The sequence below is a fragment of the Somniosus microcephalus genome, chromosome 2, assembly GCF_052327205.1.
Source record: "Somniosus microcephalus isolate GS21.2 chromosome 2, FLI_Smic_1.0, whole genome shotgun sequence".
In the NCBI taxonomy this organism is placed as follows: domain Eukaryota; kingdom Metazoa; phylum Chordata; class Chondrichthyes; order Squaliformes; family Somniosidae; genus Somniosus; species Somniosus microcephalus.
The window spans coordinates 133,588,144-133,607,118 of NC_140988.1; the positions used below are offsets into that span (position 1 = coordinate 133,588,144).

At 45.0% G+C, this 18,975-nt stretch overlaps 1 long non-coding RNA gene across 2 annotated transcripts in view; it reads left to right on the plus strand.

Annotated features, from left to right (window-relative positions):
• The first annotated feature begins 232 nt into the window (after positions 1-232).
• The window catches only part of LOC147122959 (uncharacterized), a 404,452-nt gene continuing 385,709 nt past the window's right edge, over positions 233-18,975 (plus strand). Inside the window, exon 1 of one of the 2 annotated variants that reach the window (XR_015072935.1) lies at positions 233-356. This is a non-coding gene — a long non-coding RNA (uncharacterized LOC147122959). The remainder of the gene's footprint in view (positions 357-18,975) is intronic. The other variant, XR_015072933.1, reaches the window with a different exon arrangement.

The following is an 18,975-nucleotide window of genomic DNA, read 5'->3' on the forward strand; positions in this document are numbered from 1 at the left end:
TTATGATAGTCGTGCACCGCCTGCTTTAGCGCAGCAGCAACCTCTTGGGGCGATGCAACTCAATTTCGGTGAAGGTGGCGCTAAGTTGCGCCGGTCGCTAAATTTAGCGATCGCCCGGCTGCAGCGCCCCAAACGTGACGATACTGAATTTCTAGGCCATAACTTGGTAGCAAGCAGTTAAAGTTGATAATTGTCTGGCCAGAATATAGGCTGCTTTGGTGTGGGGATTTACCTTAATTCCGACTGATAAGCCAATTTGCGTGTAAATGAATTGCGACAGTAGGATGCCGACAGCCAGGTTGTACAATCCTGTTACGTCGTGTTCTGGGAGGTTTGACAACTTAATGCAAGCCCAGGTAAGGTGAAACTTTAACAAACCACTGCACTTTGCAGGGAAGGGTGGAAAAGGTGAGAGAGGAGGTCTAGGTTGGTATGAGGATTTATACATTAAACGATGGATACAGTATTGTGGTGACAATTGGGGCCTGCGTTAGATCAAGGTTTAACATATATACGGACAATTTTGTTGTGGATTCTTCCAATCAGTCGCCGTAACTTTGGCAGAAGATCGGCAAAAACTTTGTTTACGTGTCTATCTAGAGCATCTGGCTGACCTTACGCCAAAGTTAATTACCAGTAAAATATGTTTTCTTATTGTTTCAGTTAGATTATTTTATTACTAAATATGTTTGGCAGTTAAATCCCAAACAAGAGTTAATATATTGTTATTCTGCTGTTTTTGAAGACAAGGAGGATTCCATAGAGGCACAGGATAGAACCAGGAGCTAAAGCAGTTTTTAAAAAATGTCTCTGTTTACTACCCTGGACAGACTCTGTTATTTTACCTGGACAATAGGGCAAGTTCAAACACTATATGGACAGAGGGAGTTATGGTTTACCCATCAGAGCAGGCTGAAACACAGCAGCCAAGAATATCTAGAGCAAGCAGTAAAATGGCTAAAAAAAAATCCAAAACCAAAACAGCCTCTCTAAGCACAACTGACAACTTGTGCTACATTATGGGCAATTTTGTGCTGAGCACCAGTGGGTAGATAACTTTATTGTTTTTAAATCTCTAACAATTAAAAGCTAAAGGAATGAGACTCTATGCTTGCACTAGTTAATTTTCAGTGCCAGAGAGGTTGTTTGCCAGTAATTAAGAATTATCACGCCATTAAAAAGGGTAGTTAGACTGAAATGGACAAGCCCTAAATTTCCGTAGCGAGTTTCTTTGGCGGAAGTCCATTTCTCCACTGCCTTTAGCTTTTATAGTGATCTCCAACTTTGCAACTTTTTTTCTGCCCAGCAATCGGTTCTGCACACCGGTTCTTAATTCCCACAGAAATACCTACAGCAGTGCGTCCTCCAATATTTTACCCTTCAAATATCTTCTGGACTCACTCACCCTCCATACCAGTCTTCGAACCTGGACAACAGTTTGTCGATGCTCCAAGCTGACTCTACCCTACCTAGGTCAACTTTATCCCACCACAGGAGCCCTGACTTTAATTCTGGACTCCCTCCTATTGTCTCCTGTCTATTCCGCATTTATTACCAGGACATACCTATCCTAATCTTGCTATGTAACCACGCCTTGAGTTTCCCTGGAACCATTCACTTGTACGTTTTGGCTGAGTCCAGCACTTCTATTTCCCTTTTATCTCTCCGCCTTTTTACTTTTCTCTTTACCTCTCCTAGGCCCCTCTCTTCTATCGTCATGCCTCCTTTCATTTCTCACCTCTTGGTTACTCTGGTTATGCCTCCTTTCACTTCTCCCCTCTCAGGTACTCTGCCTTCCCAAATCCCTATCCCAATCCTTCAGCACTCCTTGACCTTCCCACTCTCCAGCCACAATCCCAGGCTTGACTCCCTCTTAAATAAGCCTACAGCTCCTCTCTGTGCCTCTCTTGGCATTCTCCGAAGGGCCCATCCAGGCACTCATCGCTGCATCCTTACGAGTTGCCACCCCAACTGTCCCATCCTACTCTCTCGCTGACCTTCCCGGCCAGCACACCCGCTGGAGGCTAATCTTTCCAACCTCCTTCCCGTCCCATTCAATACTCCAAATGCTGAACCTTTGGACACTGCCAGCGGACCAGCTATCACTGCCCCTCTCTGCATCTCTCTCCAGAATGTACATTCACATGTGAACATGGCCCTTGCCATCCATGAACTTATTATGATTGCAATGACATCATGGCCTTGACGGAAACCTGGCTGACGGGTGATGACACCCACCCCCATAATCAAGCCTCCCTCCACTTGCCCTGTCCAAATCGCCATGGTGATGTGGCTCTTATCACCAAATCACACCTGGGTCTGCCCCCCTACTCCTCTGGCACCTCCTCCTCCTTTGAACATCTCACCTTGTTCCACCCCTCTTGCCTCTCATTTTAAATCCTCATTCTCTACCGCCCACCCATGTACCATGCCAAGTTTCCCCCCATGATATCTTCATTGCTTTCCTCCCTTAGCCTCTGCACTGAGTGAATTCTCATCCTTTGTGATTTCCGCCTCTATCTCAACTCATCGTGCTCTCTCTCCTCTGAGCTCACTGCCCTCCTATCCTCCCTAAACTTCTCCCTCCATATAAAGCCATCTTTGATCACTTCCTTGTACCCTCTTCGTCCACATCCCCCTTCCTCCTCACAACCCCACTTCCTTCTGAGTCCACCCCTGGAAAAAACTCTTCTCCCAAGTCACTTATGAGTGCACTTTCAAATTCTCAACTGTCTAGCCTTTGGCCTGGCTTTCAGCACCACATTTCTGCAACTACCGATCTGCTCAATCACACCCTCACCTCCACCTTTGATGCCCTTGTCCTGATTAAAACCATTACTCTCTCTCACCCTGGTCATGGCCCCTTGTACGGCCCTCATCTCCATACCCTTAAGTCCAAGGAACGCAGACTTGAACGTCTATGGTGGACCAACTGGTTTAACCATTCATCGCCAGATCTGGCTGGACCACTGTCGGGTCCTGCTCTCCTCTGCCAAAAACTGCTCACTATTATAGGATCATCCCGGAATGCAAAGATAAAGCCAGCTTCTCTTCTTCACTACTAACTGTCTCCTGCCTCCTCCACCGCCAAATCCAACAAGTGGGAGGAGCTCGTGGACTTTTTTGTCATGAAGATTGAAACTATCCGATCAGCTGCCTCTGCCACTTCCCTCCCTTGCCCTAGCCCACAAGGTCAAACTTCCCCTAAGGATCCCCCCTGCCCTAGCCCTGAACTCACATCTTTCTCTACTTTCTCTCCTATTTCCCCTCATGCCCTCTCCAAGCTCACCCTCTGCTCCCTCAACCCTATTCCCACCAAACAGCTGACCACCCAACTTCCCTTCCTGACGCCTATGTTAGCTGATATTGTTAACGGGTCTCTCTCCTCAGGTACTGTTCCCCTCTGCTTCAAATCTGCCGTCATCACCCCCCTCCTTAAAAAAACTCACCATTGACCCCCCTGTCCTTGCAAACTACCGCACATCTCCAACTCCATTTCCTCTCCAAAGTCCTTGAATGTGTTGTCGCCACCCAAATCTGTGCCCATCTTTCCCGGAACTTCATATTTGAGTCTCTCTAACCAGGTACAGAGAGTAGGAATTAGCAGGTCATTTTTGGGTTAAGGAGTGTTTTAAAACCTATAGCTTTAACCAATCATTTGGTCATCTGTCCTAATAGTTCATTAAGTGGCTCGGTGTCAAATTTTGTTTGATAACACGCTTGTGAAGCACCTTGGGATGTTTTACTGCATTAAAGGCGCTAAATAAAACAAATAGTTGTTTAGTTCGTATCTGCCATGCAAATTTAGGAACGCCTCACCGTTCAATGCATTTGAATGGTGAGTCAGACAGCGATATGCTATTGTTGGGAAGCGAGCGGTGCAGCTGGTACAGCAAATTCTGGATATTCGCATTTGACCGCACATCTGCCCTTGCCTGAAGTTGCTGTGCGACTTGTACATAAATAACAGTGACAATAAATTCTGGCTCATTATTCATTCTCTGGATGTGGGCATCGCTGGCAAAGTTGGCATTTATTGCCCATCCCTAGTTGCCTTCTTCTAAGTTTAATATAACTGAATGGCTTGCCAGGCTACTTCAGAAGGTCATTAAGATTCAATCATTTTTTAAAAATTCGCTTAAGAGTTGTGGGCGTCGCTGGCAAGGCCAGCATTTATTGCCCATCCCTAGTTGCCCTTGAGAAGGTGGCGGTGAGCCGCCTTCTTGAACCTCTGCAGTCCGTGTGGTGGAGGTGCTCGCATAGTGCTATTAGATAGGGAGTTCCAGGATTTTGACCCAGCGACAATGAAGGATCGGTGATATACTTCTAAGTCAGGATGGTGTGTGACTTGGAGGGCAACTTGGAGGTGGTGGTGTTCCCATGTGCCTGCTGCCTTTGTCCTTCTAGGTGGAAGAGGTTGCAGGTTTGGGAGTTGCTGCCGAAGAAGCCTTGGAGAGTTGCTGCAGTGCATCTTGTAGATGGTACACACTGCGGCCATGGTACGCCTGTGGTGGAGGGAGTGAATGTTTAAGGTGGTTGATGGGGTGCCAATCAAGCGGGCTGCTTTGTCTTGGATGGTGTCGAGCTTCTTGAGCGTTGTTGGAGCTGCACTCATCCAGGCAAGTGGAGAGTATTCCATCACACTCCTTACTTGTGCCTTGTAGATGGTGGAAAGGCTTTGGGGAGTCAGGAGGTGAGACACTCGCTGCAGAAAACCCAGCCTCTGACTTGCTCTTGTTGCCACAGTATTTATGTGGCTGGTCCAGTTAAGTTTGTGGTTAATGGTGACCCCCAGGATGTTGATAGTGGGGGATTCGGCAATGGTAATGCCATTGAATGTCGAGGGGAGGTGGTTAGACTCTCGCTTGCTGGAGATAGTCATTGCCTGGCACTTCTGTGGTGCAAATGTTACCTGCCACTTATCAGCCCAAGCTTGAATGTCATCCAGATCTTGTTGCTTGCGGGCATGGACTGCTTCATTATCTGAGGAGTTGTGAATGGCGCTGAACACTGTGCAGTCATCAGCGAACATCCCCATTTCTGACCTTATGCTGGAGGGAAGATCATTGATGAAGCAGCTGAAGATGGTTGGGCCTAGGACACTGCCCTGAGGAACACCTGCAGCGATGTCCTGGGGCTGTGATGTTTGACCTTCAACCACCACAACCATCTTCCTTTGTGCTAGGTATGACTCCAGCCGGTGGAGCGTTTTCCCCCCGATTCCCATTGACTTCAGTTTTACTAGGGCTCCTTGATGCCAGACTCGGTCAAATGCTGCCTTGATGTCAAGGGCAGTCACTCGCACCTCACCTCTGGAATTCAGCTCCTTTGTCCATGTTTGGACCAAAGCTGTAAAGAGGTCAGGAGCCAAGCGGTCTTGGCGGAACCCAAACTGGGCATCAGTGAGCAGGTTATTGGTGAGTAAGTGCCGCTTGATAGCACTGTCGATGACACCTTCCATCACTTTGCTGATGATTGAGAGTAGACTGATGGGGCGGTAATTTGCCAGGTTGGATTTGTCCTGCTTTTCGTGGACAGGACATACCTGGGCAGTTTTCTACATTGTCGGGTAGATGCCAGTGTTGTAGTTGTACTGTAACAGCTTGGCTACAGTCGCGGCTAGTTCTGGAGCACAAGTCTTCAGCACGGTAGCCGGGATGTTGTCGGGGCCCATGGCCTTTGATGTATCAAGTGCACTCAGCCGTTTCTTGTTATCATGTGGAGTGAATCGAATTGGCTGAAGACTGGCTTCTGTGATGGTGGGAACCTCAATAGTAGGCCGATATGGATCATCCCCTCGGCACTTCTGGCTGAAGTTGGTTGCAAACGTTGGTATAGGACTGGAGTCACATGTAGGCTAGACCGGGTAAGGACGGCAGGTTTCGGTCCTCAAAGCACATTAGTGAACCAGTTGGGTTGTTACAGCAATCCGACAGCTTCACGGACACTTTTACTGATACTACAGGTTGACTATCCCTTATCCGAAAACCTTGGGACCAGCTGTGTTTCGGTTTTCGGAAATTTTCGGATTTCAGAAGGTATTATTTCAGACTGGGAAACTCTGAACATTAAATTAATTTGGTAATTAGTATTTGTATTTAATATAAATTTTAAAAGTTCAGGCTACCTCTTGCGACTGTTGCGTGTCTCATTCCCTTCCTGCTGCTCTGTGCTGCCGCTCACAGTCTGTTTACAGCTCCCCCTGCTCCGTGTCTCATTCCCCTTCCTGCTTCTCTTTGCTGCCGCTCCCAGTCCGTTTACAGCTCCCCCTGCTCCCAGTTTCATTCCCCTTCCTGCTTCTCTGTGCTGCCGCTCCCAGTCTGTTTACAGCTCCCCCTGCTCCGTATCTGAATTCCTTGACTTAGCGGGGGTCTGGGGCTCGACTGCCGCCGCCAGTTGTGGGAAAGCCGGATATCGGCTGACTCCTATGCTAAGCTGGCCCGCAAATCAGGTCAGAAAAGCATCGGCCACGTCGGGTCATGTTTGGCGCCACTCGGGTTATGTCGTGTGCACGACTTACGCTCCACAAAAAAACTTTCGGTTTTCAGAGGTTTTCGGTTTTCAGAAGTGCGGATAAAGGATAGTCTACCTGTACCTGTTTATTTCCTGATTTTTAAAACAGAATGCAGATTCTCAAACTGCCATGATGAGATTTGAACTTCTTTACTGTAGATTATTGTCCAGGCTTTTGAATTACTACTCCAGTACAAAATGCATTGATGAGATTCTGTAGCTGTAATTGGCAGTCAAATCTTTCTGTTCGCTTATGCAGTTGTGTTGTGATTACTACTCCAGTACTAACCATTACACTACCAGACAGAGAGAGAGGAAACTTTCATGACCATCAGTTTGGACTGAATACAAAATCTCAAGTACCCAAATCCCAGAGGTAAAAGGACAGTGCTAATTCATTGTGCTACACAGTCAGCATATTTTGTTTTATATTTAGATAATAGGAAATCCATTCCCTAATCCAATTGTGCTTGGCTTGCTCTACCCAATCTCGGATTAATTGGAGTAACAGATATGATGGTAAGACTATCATGCCTATTACTGAATGCAGCTGTAGTATGTTAAAAATAGGCGAGCTAACAAGAGTGCCACTTCACTAGTGTACTTTTAATTAACCAATAAATTTATATAAATTATATATTGTATTTGAAGTAATTAGTGGTAGAATGAAAATATTAGTGATTCTACAGCAGAGATAGTAAATTAAAGCTTTGTCTTCCTTTGATGCTTATTATTCAGTGGGAATCAAAATGCATTGATGAGATTCTGTAGCTGTAATTGGCAGTCAAATCTTTCTGTTCGCTTCTGCAGTTGTGTTGTGATTATTTTCATTTTTGTGTTAATTCTTCTGTCTTGCAGAGCCCCCTGTGGCCACAGACTTCATAGAACCTCTCCATCTGTTTTAATTAATGTAATTATTCCCTACATTTAAAAAAAAAATTAAAGTGCATTTACATTTTTATTCCATTATTTCAGTACACTGAAGGCTTCACTTCTAAATCAATGTCACTGCACACAGTACGGTGGGATGATTTTAAAACCTAGAAATTATCCTATGTCATATTGTATGAACACTTAATAGAGTTGTATTAAATTCCTTTTACTCCTATTTTAACAACGGCAGTAACCTGTTTTGAAACAAATGTGTTAATGTCTCCATAAAAGTAGTGGACAGAGGAATTTAATACAACTGTATTAAGTGGTTGTGTAATAATGTTGAATGGCACAATTTCCAGGCTTAAGTGTATGAAATGTACCCTGGTCTTCATTTAACACCCCCCCTCACCCCACCTCCCCACCTCCCCCACCTGTGCAACTGCCTGCAGCCCTAGTCCATGCTCTTCAGTTTTGTGACTCTAGCTTCCTGTTCCTTTAAAACTAATGGATGAACAACTGTGCAGGGTCCACTGATCTTCATCTCAATTCTCATTACATGCTCCCAGTGTACAAAGCTCCATGTTGTGAGTGCCAATTCTTAAAATCTACCCCTAGTATGTTCATGCAAAAATATAGAACATTTTGGGAATAGGTAAAGCACAGCAATCCTATCCTTTTCACTTGATCGCAACCACATCTCCGCACTTTCAAACCATTCCTTTGGATCCCCTCTTTCTCTAGTCACATAGCCAGATGCCTTTGGGAAACATTTATACTACTTACGTTCATGGCCTTCCTTGGTTAACTTATTCAATACTTCTGTTATCCTTTGTGTGAAATAGTTCGACCTGAATTCTCCACTTACTCCCAATTTCCTCATTTTTAACATAGACCCCCTTTGTTAGTGTGGGCAACTTCTCTGTTTTATAGTTCTCCTTCATTATTTTCATCCCTTCTATTTGGCCAACCTCTAATTTACCTCTTTGCAAAAGAGAAAAGAGTGTAAGCAATAAGTGAATTTGTTTGTACACGTGAATAAATATTTATATGCAAGCAAGCTGGTATTGCTGAGAATAGTCCAATAAAGATACGAGTGAGAGAGCCAAAGGGCTTCTTTGGATGCAGGTTCTTCAAACAAATAAATATCATAAATGAAATGAAGCTAATGCTGTGTTTGGCCATGGTTCTAATTGTACACCATGGCACCTTTTTAGCAGGTAATTCTGCCTATTTCTGTGGATATACTGGAATTCCCTACTGAACAACATTGTGAGAGCACCATCACCACAATGAGTACAGCAATTCAAGGAGAAGACCTACCACCATCTTCTCCGCACAGTTAGCGATGGGCAACAAATCTGCCCTTGCTGGCATCACCCACATTCCAAGACCAAATAAATAACAGCAATGTTCTTTTCCTCAAGGTTACAGTTCTTTGGATTGTCTTGATAAATTAGGAATGATTTTAGTTACAATCTTGCTTTAGCTTCACTCTTCAGTACTTTTGTCCTTACTTAGCCACGAGCAGCTGGAAATTATATTCCCTTGCACTCTCACAAAGTAGTTAGTGGTTATGGGTACTGCATAACTGACCATTACTCAGACACTCTCCATATATGTTGATCCAACTGAGTTACTGCCAAAGGTAACAACGTTTATTCATTATTACTTGAATAAAATACTGCTATTCAGTATATGAGTTCCCACAAAACATCAAGCTACCAATAGATTGAATGGTTTAAGTGTGATTATTAGCATCCTCTGAGGCTATGTTGCTACCCAATACCATCATATTCAGAGAGTAAAATCCTCTGATGTGTACTTAGGTATGGATTGTGATTTTTAAATCAATTATACCAGAGTTTATAACTTTGGATAGGATTTTGCAGCCTGCTGCTGTTTTCTGTGGATTGTAATTCTAGAGGTGATTACTTTGATGAAAAGGACTTGCCTTATTTATTGTTAATATTTCTTCTATAGTACATTCTTAAGAAAGAAATCATTCTTTAAAGCCCTGTAGGTGATCTGTGTCCTGTGTGCAAAAGTAAATAGACACCCTCCAGTGTCCACTTGTTTTTTTCCACACAGCATACAGATTATTTACAAGCCGAGGTGGAGCTTTTAAAAGATGATTTTTCTCCCCCCGCCAGAGCAGTTTTTTAAAGAGCGCAGAATAATGCATGGAATACATCTAAGGGTATGTACTTAACATTTATAACACCTACCCCTTGCGTTATCTTCTCCTTTCTATTAAACTTTGCTACAATTTTGGCTAGTGACATGTGATATTTTTTCTAATGATTTCTACACAGAAAATAGTGGATATAGTGGTTCAGTTCTGACTGTGGGCTCAATGCGAGCAGCTTGGTTCAAATCAATCTAATGCCATTTTTACAATACAGAGCTGCTACTAATGTGAGCTCTGACTAAGGTAGTGAAGCTGTAGTGTAAATGAAATTGTAGTAGTGCCCTGGTGGCATGGAGTTCCACCACTCATGTACCATAACACAGTAGTGGCATACATAAAGATCTACATCGAAAAATGAAGTCAGAATTGTGACTTTCTAACAATGGTGCAATCGCAAGCTACATGTGCATAGTTGTCCTTTTGTTGCTTGTCCTATATTGCAGAAGCAGTTGACATAATATTTTAAATAACAACAGAAAATGCTGGAAATACTCAGCAGGTCAGGCAGCATCCGTGGAAAGAGAAACAGAGTTCACGTTTCAGGTCTGGGACCCTTCATCAGCTGAAACGTTAACTCTGTTTCTCTCTCCACAGATGCTGCCTGGCCTGCTGAGTATTTCCAGCATTTTCTGTTGTTATTTCAGATTTCCAGCATCCGCAGTATTTTGCTATTGACATAGTATTTTGATGTCTGAGCATTTTGTCCTTTTATGACACAATTTTTAGCATCTTCAAATAGGAGCATAGGAACAAGAGTAGGCCATTCAGCCCCTCGAGCCTGTTCCATCATTCAATTAGATCATTGCTGATATGTATCTTAACTCCATCTACCCACCTTTGTTCTGTTAATACATTTAAAATGCATTTAAAGCATCATAAAAATGGCACAACTTTCTGGTTATATTCACACTTTTTTGCCACTTCTGTATTCACAACAAACTAAATGAACACTATTTAATTTTAATGTATTTTTCAGCAATTTGTCATTTGTCTGCTTATAAACTAATATAGATGAAAAATGGCTTACATTGACTAATTAGTTATCGCAACAATGTCAGCTATTTTTTGTAACAATACAATCAAACTGACTGGATCTCATGTGGGTACATTACTGTGCCATGCAGGCAGGCTCAATGGTAGGGCAATTTATTGTCTGGTTCCATTCTTATCTATCTAATCGTAGCCAGAGAATCACCTGCAATGGCTTCTCTTCCCACTCCTCCATCATTACCTCTGCTGTCCCCCAAGGATCTATCCTTGGCCCCCTCCTATTTCTCATCTATGTGTTGCCCCTTGGCAACATCATCCGAAAACACAGCATCAGTTTCCACACGTACGCTGATGACACCCAGCTCTACCTCACCATCACTTCTCTCGACCCCTTCAGCCTCTAAATTGTCAGACTGCTTGTCCAATATCCAGTACTGGATGAGCAGAAATTTTCTCCAATTAAATATTGGGAAGACCGAAGCCATTGTTTTCGGTCCCCGCCACAAACTCCGTTCCCTAGCCACTGACTCCATTCCTCTCCCCAACATCTGTCAGGGGCTGAACCAGACTGTTCACAACCTTAGTGTCATATTTGACCCTGAAATTAGCTTCCAACCACATATCCGCTCCATAACTAAGACTACCTATTCCCACCTCCGTAACATCGCCCGTCTCCGCCCTTGCCTCAGCTCATCCTCTGCTGAAACCCTCATCCATGCCTTTGTTACCTCTAGACTTGACTATTCCAACGCACTGGCCAGCCTCCCACACTCTACCCTAAATCAGAATATTTTCTTAATGGTGAGAGGCTAGGAGCTGTGGAGGAGCAAAGGGATTTATGTCCAAGTACACAAATCACAAAATAATCAAAAAGGCTAATGGAATGTTGGCCTTTATCTCAGGGGGCTGGAATACAAAGAGGAGGAGGTGATGCTTCATTTGTACAGTGCCTTGGTCAGAACCTGTCTGGAGCACTGCCTTCAGTTTTGGGCACTGAACCTCAGGAAGGATATATTAGCCTTGGAAGAGGTACAGCACAGATTCACCTGAATGATACCAGGGCTTAAAGGGTTAAATTATGAGGACAGGTTACATAATCTTGGCTTGCATTTTCCTGAGTAGAGAAGGTTGAGAAGCGATTTAATCGAGGCATTTAAAATGATTAAGGAATTCGATAGGGTAGATACAGAGAAATTATTTTCTCTGATGGGGAATCAAGAAGAAGAGGGCATAATCTTAGGGGGTGATTTTCACTCAGAAGTCGGGAAGGAGGCGGGACTACAACTTTCGGGGTTGTAGTCCCGCCTCCATCGAGATGCAGCCAATCCACGCGATTTTAACTTGATTGACCTTGTTGAGCCCGCCCAGCGGGCTCAGCAGGCCAATTAAGGGCCACCCGGCAACAGGTGACGTCACAGACTGAAATTTCACCTGTCAAGGGCCCAGAAATTCGGGTCGGGGGCTTACCGCGCGTGCAAGTCCCCGATATGCACTTACGCGACGCGCCGGCCATTGAGCTTCAGGGACGCCTGGAATTGGTGTTTTAAAATGTTGACTCCCGGGCAGCGTCTGACGTCACGCCGCCCAGGAGTGCAGCCAGCGCGAAGCCTGTAGCGCGCTGTGCAACTGAGACACGCCCCTTGAGGTCTCAGTTTAATAGGACACGCCCCCAATGTTTCTCACAACCTGCTAAGCATTTTTACATGCAAAGCAGCATTTTAAATAGGTTTTTGGTATTTTTATGAAGCTTTTGGTAACTTTTATAAACTTTTAAAAACGTTTACATTATTTTGAAGAATCTGAAGTAGTTTTAAACAGAATTAAAGCAATTTAAAGACTTTTAAAAGCCCTAAAAGATTTTTTTTTATTCCATTTATTTATTTAGCAATGTCATCGTCATACGTGTCTTCACACTGTTCCCTTTGGGGAACTGTATGAAGTGGTGGAAGGATTTATGGCCGTGATTAACGCTCATGCCGTGACCGTAACCATCTTTGAACCAGCCATTAGGGTGGTTAGTCCTATGGCGGGAGGGTTTTACGGGCTCCCACAAGCTATACAAGGAGGGGGGCCACCCACACCCATGGACGCAAATATCCCACTGGATGTCAACCCAGAATTTAGAGCCGGAGCTCCGACTCCACTTGCCGGGACTGTCTGGAGCGGGGTTTGAAACCCTACCCCGTCTGGCCCAGCGGCGGGGATCCTACCGCTACGCCAAAGGCCCAATCCGATTAGCAACATGAAATGGCTGGAATGAGCACAATTCACGGCATTAAAAGAACTCACAATTGAACTGTTGATGACCTCAGCAATCTCAACGAGGTGGAGGCGCAGCGCCTGCTCATCATTGGTAATGAGAAGTCAAAAGGTGCCGCAAAAAGGACAGATGATAGCTTGGTCTTTCAAGTGGCAGCATAGGGCTCCAGTCACGGGGAGGGAAAAGGCGCAGGAAATGTATGGGTGTCACCTTTTGCGCGGAGTGGGCCTTTTGCGTAGTGGTAAGCATCCCCGCCGCTGGGCCAGAAGGAGTAGGGTTTCGAACCCCGCTCCAGACAGTCCCGGCAAGTGGAGTCGGAGCTCCAACTATAAATTCTGGGTGGACATCCAGCGGGATACTTGCGTCCGCGGGTGTGGGTGCCCCCCCCCCTCAGATGGGTTGTGGGAGCCCGTAAAACCCTCACGCCATAGGACTAACCACCCTAATGGCTGGCATGAAGATGGTTATGGTCACGGAAGGAGTGTTGATGATGGCCAGAAATCCTTCCACCACTTCATACAGTTCCCGAAAGGGAACAGTGTGAGGATACGTACGACGATGACCTCTTGCGCAATGCACCTCCTTGGACCCTCAGTCGCAGATGCGAGGGGGCAAATCGTGCAATTGTTAAATTTTTCATTTTATTGACATGTAAAATGTTGGCCCAGTAATTCCCTTCCAAACGCGCGAGTACGGTCGGGGTACTTACGCGTCTGTCCGGAGGAAATGCCGGTTTTCAGCATGCACAGCGCATGCGGGGAAAACCGGCATTTCCTGTCCTCTGAACGAAGGGGTTCAGAGGCAGAATGTGTGCGACTGTACAGGCAGCGCGTGCCCAGTAAAATTCGCCGCTTTCATTCATGCTTTCAGTGAGGTCAAGTCCTTACAACTTACACATGAAAAAAGCATGAGTACAGTTGCTCCAGAGGCTGCGGTTGTTTGGGAAAGGGAGGAAAGGTATTTTAAGAAATGCTGAGGTAAGTTTTAAAGTTTATTTTTGTTTTTTAAAACGGGTTTTCAGTACTGTAGGTAGAAGGATCAATTGTGGCTATGTGAATTGAATTTGCTGTGTTTATTAAATGTGAAAATGACTCCAACATTTTTAAGAAAGAAACTTTTCATCAGTAATATATTCTTTTAAGTAATTATGTATGTATGTCTGTATATATTCCTTTGCGTGTATGTATATATTCCTTTACTTATGTGTATGAATGTATGTATTTAATTATGACTTTCAGAGAAAGTAACTTATTGGAAAATCATAATTAAAAACATACATTCATACACATAAGTAAAGGAATATAAAACATACATACATATACGTAAAGGAATATATGCGGACATACATACATAATTACTTATTACTGATGAAAAGTTTCTTTCTTAAAAGTGTTGGAAATGTTACATTACTCATTTTAGAACACTCATTCTCACATTCAATTCACACAGCCACAATTGCTCCTTCTACCTACCGTACTGAAAATCCATTAAAAAAAAAAAATTTAAACTTTAAAACTAACCTCAGCATTTCTTAAAATAACTTTCCTCACTTTCCCAAACAAAAATATTGCCTTTCAGAAGCTCCACGATAAAATATATCTTCCTCCGCAGCCTTGGAACAACTTTACACATGCTTTTTCCAAGTGTAACTTGTAAGGACTTACCGTCACTGAATCCATGAATGAAATCGACGAAGTTCACTGCGCACGCGCTGCCTGTGCAGTCGCATGCGCTGTGCCTCTGAACCCCTTCGTTCAGAGGACCAGAAATGCCGGCGTTCTCCGCATGCACGGTGTTTCCTGAACGCCGGCATTTCATCCGGCCAGATGCGTGAGTACCCAGACCATACTCACGCATTTGGACCCGAATTACTGGGCCAATATGTTTTGACAGATGAAATATCAGTGTTTCACAGCTGTTCGAACTTGTCAAACACTGACAGTCTTACTTCTAACTGGAGTCCTTCTACACAGACTCAGTTAGAAATCTCTCCAGCACAGAAAGCTGTAGGCTGTCACTTTTGACAGTTCGCAGCTGTTCTGCTTTCTGTGCCGGTTAGATGATCGACTCCCGAAACCTAGAGGAAGGAAGGCTGTAAAGGTAAGTACAGGTAATTTAAACTTCTTTACACACTTTAAACACACCAAACACACTTACCTTTGCACTCATGCACCCATCACTCACCCGAACACCGACATCTCGACCCCTCCAAGTCCTTCAACCCGACGGCCCGACTCTTCTAACTTGGCGTAGTTTGGAGCCGTCAGGAATCCCACACTTCAAGCTTTAAAATAGGGATTAGGCTAAAACCTGCCTGTTAACTACCTGTTAACAGGCAGTTAATTGGCACTAATCCCTTCCCGCCTCGGGTCGGCGGGTCCCAGTGCGGGGCGGGTACCCGCCTCCTTTGAAACTTACACGGAGGCGGGTTTTGGGCGGGATGGTGTCGGTACCCCCGAATTCGGGACTTTAACCCCCTGCATGCCCCCAATCCCAACTCCATGGGTCAGTTAAAATCGAGGCCTTAAAATCAGAGTTAGTCCATTCAGGAGTGAAATCGGTAAGCACTTTTTCACACAAAGGTGTAAAAATTGGGTAGTGCCCCGGCGAAGGTAGCACCCCCCAGAGGACTTCACGGGGGCCGGGGGCAGCAATGGAGGCAGGTGCTGGCAGGTGGCCAGCAACAAAAATGGCCGCCTGCCACCTCCCCTTTTAGTAGCGGCGCCCCGGCCGCAGGTAGGCCCCCCTGACCATGGTGGACATAGTGTCCGGCGGTAAGTCGGGGGGCACCACCCAATAGTACAGTCGGGGCGCGAGCGGGGCGCTGCACACGGCGATGACATCATTGCCGGCAGCGCCCGCTGCTAACCTCCCGCTGAATTTCGCGGGAGGCATTAGCGGCACCGCGTCCAGGCACTAGTTGATTTGCGCTAACGGGAGGCGCAAATCAACCGAATTTAGTCCCGAAAGGGAAGTGAAAATCTGGAACACTTCCCCAAAAGGCTGTGAAAGCTTGGTCAATTGAAATTTTCAAGACTGAGATAAATAGATTTTTGTTAGGTAAGGATATCCAGGGATATGGAACAGAGATAGGTAAATGGAGTTTAGGTACAAATCAACCATGATCTAATTGAATTGCGAAGCAGACTCGAGAGCTGAAAGGCCTACTCCTGTTCCTATGTCCTTATGACGGACTTCCGTTCTGAAACCGCCAGTTTCTCCAACCCTGCCGAAGATGACAGTTACTTCCCTTGTTGTACTCCAGTTCAGCTGTATGTGGAGTGGGCTCTTGGTAGGATGTTGGATAATGTATCCCCAGTTGACTGGAATGGATCTTTGCTTCTTCACTTGATATGAAATGAAATGTAGGTGAAGGTGTTATTGGTGAGACCTTTTGAAAATGGACATAGGTTTGTTGATACAATGGGTGGATGGGGGTCTTAAGAGAAAGTCTTATCAATGCAAGTCTGTTGTAGAATTCCAGAATTGTGAAGTTGTGTAGCATGCAATAGTTCAAGATGATCCTGGAAACTTTGGCAGCACTATAAAGTAGGATATGGCTTGATCTTATCCTTCAGGATGGCCATTCACAGGTAACCAACCGAGCACCAGTTTTACAACATAATGCAGGTGGAACTATTGACAATACCTATAACTGAAGTGTGTCACAACTTAAAACAATTAGGATTATGATAATTAACTTCTCTTTTAGCACAGTGTGAATCTCACTATTTATATGAAAGTCCCTGTCATGCTCAGTTGAGTCAATCTATAGATGCCATTTCCAGACACTGTTGCATGCTGTAAATGATTTTTTCTCTTTGCAAAGATAAAGCGGGCCCTCAACATGTCTATGACCAATTGATAATTTCCAGACAATAGCCCAAGCTATCTGCTCCTCCCCTTGTTTGGGGTGCATCTCCAGCAAGGCTGGTCCATCCTGTACTGCCCAACTGGCCCTGGGATCTTTTACAACAACAACTTGCCTTTATATAGCGCCTTTAACATAGTAAAACATCTCAAGGTGCTTCACAGGAGTGTTATCAAACAAAATTTGACACCGAGCCAGATAAGGAGATATTGGCCCAGAAATTCAGGCCGGAGGCTTCCCGTGGGTGCAAGCCTCCGACCTGCACTTACCTAGCACGCCGGCCATTGAGCTGTGGGCCCGTGTGGGATTCCGATCCTGGGCCTCCTCCAACTGCCGGCGCGCAGTGCTTGCGTATCCCAGGGGCGCAGTTAGTTCGATGCGTCCCCTGGGGTCACGTGGGCCATGGAGAGCCAATGGTAGCAGGGAAATGCCCATTCATAAAATTGACAGGAAGAGCTGTCAAAACTATAAATATTATAAGCCCCAAAACATTACTAAAACTTCAAATAATTTTTTTTTTTTAAATCACATTTTTAAAATAACTATAAATTACATAAAATAACTATTTTAAACAATAATTTAAATTTTTGAAAAAAATAATTACATTTTCTAACGGGGCTAAAAATAAACTTACCTTTCTTTAAAGCATTTAAAAATAACAAACCTGTGGAAAAAATGTTTTAATTTTAATTAATTCACCACTTACCTTGTTAAAGGCAGGCCTTACGCCTGCTTTTTACATCTGTAACTCCTGGAGACTTACCCTCCCCGAGAACCCTTCAAAAAAAACGTAAGTTCCAGGCGCACACGCTGCCTCTCCGGCGTATGCGTTCGACCTCTGAACCCCTTCCTTTAAGGGAACGGATGTTCCGGTTTCCCGCGCATGCGCAGTGCATGCACGAAACTGGCACTTCCATTGGGCCTACGGGTGAGTACCCCGTGCGCACTCACCCGTGGAGACCCGAATTTCTGGGCCATTAGGACAGATCTTGTTCAAAGAGGTAGGTTTTAAGGAGCATCTTAAAGGAGGAGAGAGATGTAGAGCGGTGGAGATGTTTAGGAAGGGAACTTCAGTGCTTAGGGCCTAGGCAGCTGAAAGCACGGCTACCAATGGTGGAGCAATTAAAATCGGGGATGCGCAAGAGGCCAGAATTGGAGGAGTGCAGAGATCTTGGAGGGTTGTAGGACTGAAGGATGTTACAGAGTTAGGGAGGGGTGAGGCCGTGGAGGGATTTGGAAACAAGGATGAGAATTTTAAAATTGAGGAGTTTCCGGACTGGGAGCCAATGTAAGTTAGCGAGCACAGGAGTGAGGGGTGAACGGGATTTTGTGCGAGTTAGGATATGGGCAGCAGAGTTTTGTATGAGCACAAGTTTATGGAGGGTGGAAGATGGGAGACCGGCTAGGACAGGGTTTAAATGGTCAAATCTAGAGGTAACAAAAGCATGGATGAGGGTTTCAGCAGCAGATGAGCTGAGGCAGGGGCGGAGTCGGGCGATGTTTCAGAGGTGGAAGTAGGTGGTCTTGTTGATGTTGCGGCTGTGTGGTCGGAAACTCATCTCGGGGTCAAATATGGCACCAAGGTTTACCTATGAGAGGAAAGCAAAATACTGCGGATGCTGGAAATCTGAAATAAAAACAGAAAATGCTGGAAATACTCAACAGTTCAGGCAGCATCTGTGGAGAGAGAAACAGAGTTCACGTTTCAGGTCGATGACCCTCTGATGAAGGGTCACAGACCTGAAACGTTAACTCTATTTCTCTCTCCATAGATGCTGCCTGACCTGCTGAGTATTTCCAGCATTTTCTGTTTTTATTACTTATGAGAGGCGTGCTTCCGGTAGGGACCCTGAGATTGGAGACTTGCTGTGGCGGGCCCCTGGGATTTGATGCAGCAGGAGAAAGCCCATGACCAGTGAGCTACTCGATCAAATTTTTCTTTCTTTAAAAATTGAAATTTGTTGTCATGGGTTCTGTACACACCAGTGTTGTGTAAACGCTGGCAGAGGACCCTCTTCACTTTTTGGCCTGCCATCTTCTCCACCAATCACTGAATGCTAGATGCTGGGGCCTAATAGGCAGCTCTGAATTCCGATATTTCAAGAGTGCAAATGGTGGAAAACATGGTGGAGACTGTATTTCCCTCATTTGCATCTCTTGACTAATGGGCAGGCGCAGTTTCTGTTAACAGAACTGGCCTGAAAACCAGTGTGGAGGTGGAAACACAGTGGAACATCTCTGAGTTGCTTTCCGCCTCTGACTATCCCAAATCCACCT